Genomic DNA, 5,037 nt, shown 5'->3' with positions numbered 1-5,037 from the left:
CAATTGAAATTGAAGAACTTTTTCTTATTTGTTTTATGCCCATTATGAGTTTTTCTAATTCCGGCCTCCATCCTATTTTATTTGAAGGTGTTTGAATAGATATGAAACATAAGAAACTTTAAGTGAATAGTGATGGGAGTTTCACATATCTTTTCATTTTATAGAAGACATGAGCTTTTATATCAAACTGGTTCCAGTTTATAACAAGTCATGTCATTAAGAGTAAAATACAGATACTAAGATATAATTTCTTAAAATTAAAAAGTGTCATTCTTTATAAATGGATTAAAAAAAAGTGTATCAAATAAAATGAATATAGAAAGTATAGTTATAGATACTCCTATTTTTTCATATTGATTGAGCTATCTGTTTCAAGGACTAAGTTTGATATCATAATGCAGCACCATATACATAATTAGGATTGTGCATAGAAGAGCATATATACAAGTGTTAAAAGAAAATAGAAAGCTAACCAAAGAGTGTAGCATCAGAGGTGGAGACAGAATTTTTAGTTTATGAGTTCTGGATAACGATTCTTTATGCCTCTTTATTTCTAGGGAGAGCTTGTGAAATTTTCATTAGTGATCTTACTGAATATCTTGATGACTTTGCAAAGGTGTTGGAGACTTAAAAACAGGCTAATGTGAGTAATGAATCCACCCTAATTACTAAAATCTGTTGCCGAAATCTTAATGAACTGGTCTTTGTTAGTTGTTACCCTTACTAACATAAAGTACAGAGTCATTTTTCTAAAAAAAAGATAATGATCTCAATAATTTAAATAACTGTACTACATAAAGATCCCTTTTTTTGGTCAATTATGTTAACACTATAAATCGAACTAGTCACTTAGAGGTCAAAAAGAGAACCAAAGAAAATCAAGATAATGCGTGGACTCTTTAGCGTAAATATTAACTTAGAAACCGTAAGATCATGCTAATGCATGGTCAAACGCTTATGTACCACTATATAACTTAATAGGCTGTCAACATTTCTAAATTCTGAAGAACAAAATGAGAAAATTAATATTACCATACACAAAAACTCCGGTTGTTTAAATATTAATGTCCATTGGTTTTAGACGGTAAATAATAGTGAAAACATATATAATGGGTGATTTACCCTATCAATAGGTTGAAAGATGGTCATCAACAATTCTTTCTCCTAAAAATTTGTCTGTGAATTCTTTGGAACCCTCCAATATTTTGTAGGGCAAATATAGAAAGCATCAACAAACTCTCAACCTTGAACCATCCTTCTTTTACCTCCATATAACACCATCCATTTTCCTTGTCAACAAAATGCTATAAGCAGCCTTCGGTCTGTCTTTAGGGGGTCTTAACAAAAACAAAAAAAATGGCTAATCCTCCAAACATAAAGGCCTTAGGTTGCTTTCTTCTTGTCAATCTTGTATCATTTTCATCCTTTTCTTTTGCCTTAACTGATGATGAAGCCGCTTTCATCGCTCGTCGCCAGCTCACGGCTGGTACGGGTGATCTTCCTAATCCAGTTGAATATGAGATGAACATTAACTTGACATTTGCAAACGCTAGGCTTAAGAGGGCCTACATTGCTCTACAAGCATGGAAGAAAGCTATTTACTCCGATCCTTCAAATTTCACTAGCAATTGGGAGGGTCCTAATGTATGTGCCTATAATGGTGTCTTTTGTGACAAAGCACTTGATGATCCAAAGATCTCTGTTGTCGCTGGGATTGATCTTAATCATGCAGACATCGCGGGACACCTCCCCGTGGAGCTTGGTTTCCTAGCTGATGTTAGTCTTGTTCACATTAATTCTAATCGGTTCTGTGGAATCATCCCCAAGAGCATTACGAATCTTAAACTTTTAGACGAGATTGATTTTAGCAACAATCGTTTCGTGGGGCCATTCCCTAAGGTTGTGATAGAGTTGCCAAACCTTAAGTACCTTGATCTGAGGTTCAATGATTTCGAAGGGTCAGTTCCTTCTGAACTATTTGACAAGAATCTTGATGCCATCTTTATAAACAATAACCGATTCAATTCCATCATCCCTCCAAATATTGGCAATTCCAATGCCTCGGTGGTGGTTTTGGCTAACAATAAGTTCCACGGTTGCATCCCTCATAGTATTGGCAAAATGGAAAACACATTAGATGAGCTTGTTTTCACGAACAACGATCTCTCTGGTTGTGTGACCGAAGAGGTCTCTAAGCTCAAGAGCATAACGGTTTTTGATATTAGCAGAAATAAGTTCGTAGGATCCTTGCCTCAGGGTTTGAAATTCATGCAGAAAGTGGAAGTACTTGATATCTCATCCAACATGTTCAGAGGACAAGTTCCAAAGGCTATTTGCACCTTACCAAATTTGGCTAATTTGACTTTGTCTAACAATTATTTTGAAGCCTTGGATGAAGGTTGTGCAGCACCACATCCAAAAGATCTAGCTGTAGATGATGAGGAAAATTGTCTAGTAGGAAGACCAGATCAGAGAAAAGAGAGAGATTGTCAATCTGTTTTGAGCAAAATTGTGGATTGTAGTAAAGATAAATGTAGATCTACCGGTGAAGGACCAGCGCCAAAGAATCCAAAAACCCCTATGCCACCCAAGAAAACCCCTTCCACCCCAAAACCACCTAAGAATAGCCCACCCACACCTGTATCACAGCCACCACCGGTCCATTCTCCACCATCACCAGTACCAAGTCCGAAACCAAAGCCACCACCAATGCACTCTCCACCACCACCAGTGGCATCACCTCCCCCACCAGTACCAAGCCCAAAACCAAAGCCTCCTCCAGTTCACTCTCCACCACCACCGGTGGCATCACCTCCCCCACCAGTACCTAGTCCAAAACCAAAGCCTCCTCCAGTCCACTCTCCACCACCGGTGGCATCACCTCCGCCACCAGTGCCAAGTCCAAAACCAATTCCACCTCCAATCCACTCTCCACCACCACCAGTGGCATCACCTCCCCCACCAGTCCCAAGTCCAAAACCAAATCCACCTCCAGTCCACTCTCCACCACCACCGGTGCAATCATCTCTGCCACCAGTGCCAAGTCCAAGACCAATGCCACCTCCAGTCCATTCCCCACCACCACCCATGTCATCACCTCCACCAAGTCCAAAACCAATGCCACCTCCAGTCCATTCCCCACCACCACCCGTGTCATCACCTCCACCAAGTCCAAAACCAATGCCACCTCCAGTACATTCCCCACCACCACCGGTGTCATCACCTCCACCTCCAGTGCCAAGTCCAAAACCAATGCCACCTCCAGTCCATTCCCCGCCACCTCCGGTGTCATCACCTCCACCAAGTCCAAAACCAATGCCACCTCCGGTCCATTCCCCACCACCACCTGTGACATCACCTCCACCTCCAGTGCCAAGTCCAAAACCAATGCCACCTCCGGTCCATTCCCCACCACCACCGGTATCATCACCTCCACCTCCAGCTTCACTCACCTCCACCGCCGGTTCATTCACCACCACCTCCAGTCTTTTCTCCTCCTCCCGTCCACTCCCCACCTCCACCTAAACCTGTTCAATCACCACCTCCTGCTCCTTTGGCATCTCCCCCTCCACCTGTTTTCGAGGAAGTTGCCCTTCCTCCACACTTGGGCTCAATTTATGCGTCACCACCACCACCAATTTTCCCTGGTTATTAAGGGGGATACATCACTATTATTTCTCTTATTTATCTTAACAACATTGTTAGTTCAAAGAAGTATGTACACATCGACATTTAAACATGCACAATCAAGGAAAGTTTATTTTTATTAGTTCATCTTATTCTTAATCATTGCACTTCATTGTATTTGGATGATCATGAATGTTCTAATTGAACAAAGTACGTTCACTTTACTTCAATGTATATCCTACATTTTGAACATGCTTCTGTGCTTTTTTGTTCAACTACGCGCTTTTTCGAAAGAAATAAGCTTAAATTCAATCGTTATCAACAAAAAATCAGCTTAAGTTAAATGACCCTTTTCGTTTATTTAGAAAGTGAATTATAAGAACTGTGCACAATAAAAAAGAGGTCTACATCTACTTGTGGCTTCAATTTTTCTATTAGAAAATGTTTGAATCATCATATTCTTAGTAAAATTGAAGTATATTTTATTTCCAACCTTTTGATGTTTCTCAGAGGAGAACGATTATGTACAAGTTACAAAATTACCTTTAATGAAAGAATTAAATCATGTTATGAAACACAAAGAAGTGCTCATAGAATACATGCACACAATTACTATAAATCCAAGAAAAACTGGTTTGAAGTAGTTTGATGAAGGGAGCTTAGACTATCATAGGACTTCCATCTAACAGTTATTGACATTATTTACTTATCCTTCATCCTCCCACAAATACAATGATGACAACAACGGTAAACCCCAGCTACACCAATTTACTTTGAATACTAGGAACCACAAATTATTGAAGACCCTTTAGTAACATTTTTTACTTCGGAAATTCTAATACTGAAGCAGCATAGAAGCAACAGTTGTAAACATTCCAAGATGATGGACTATCCTCAGATAATTTAACTAAGGTTACCGTTCAAGTTTTGAAATTAGAAAAGGTGAGAACTTTGACTAGCCAAGGTCAAAACCCACTTAATATTTGATTAATGTTATAAACTATTTGTCAAGTTGTATTTTGGATGTATTATTAATGATTATACAACTAGAAGTGTAAATTGTATCACTTGACTTAAAATGATAAATACAACTTTCACTTGCAAGTTGTATCTTAGTTGCACCAAGCTATGTCCAAGTAGTTGTCCAAGTTGTAAAGCAACTTGTACAAGTTATATATGCTGTAGGTTTAGAGGCAAAACTCTTCTATAAATAAGGAGCTTTATCTTCTCATTTGTAACATCATCAACAAGTGAAATACAATCTCTCCCTCCTCTTTACAAAGCTATTAGTTTGCTTCTCTAATTTATTTGCAATTATATAATTTCATAATACGTTATCAGCACGAGACTCTTCCATCTTGGGAAAATATTTTGAAAATATGACGAAAGTAAGAGCTACATCAGGTATTC

General features: G+C 38.7%; 1 pseudogene; it reads left to right on the top strand.

Moving 5' to 3' along the window:
- The first annotated feature begins 1,096 nt into the window (after positions 1 to 1,096).
- Positions 1,097 to 3,851, top strand: LOC132050000 (leucine-rich repeat extensin-like protein 3; annotated as a pseudogene).
- Positions 3,852 to 5,037: the final 1,186 nt, after the last annotated feature.

This window comes from Lycium ferocissimum, chromosome 3, assembly GCF_029784015.1.
Source record: "Lycium ferocissimum isolate CSIRO_LF1 chromosome 3, AGI_CSIRO_Lferr_CH_V1, whole genome shotgun sequence".
In the NCBI taxonomy this organism is placed as follows: domain Eukaryota; kingdom Viridiplantae; phylum Streptophyta; class Magnoliopsida; order Solanales; family Solanaceae; genus Lycium; species Lycium ferocissimum.
Note: the sequence above shows the minus strand (reverse complement) of the source record. Positions and strands in the feature narration are given on the sequence as shown.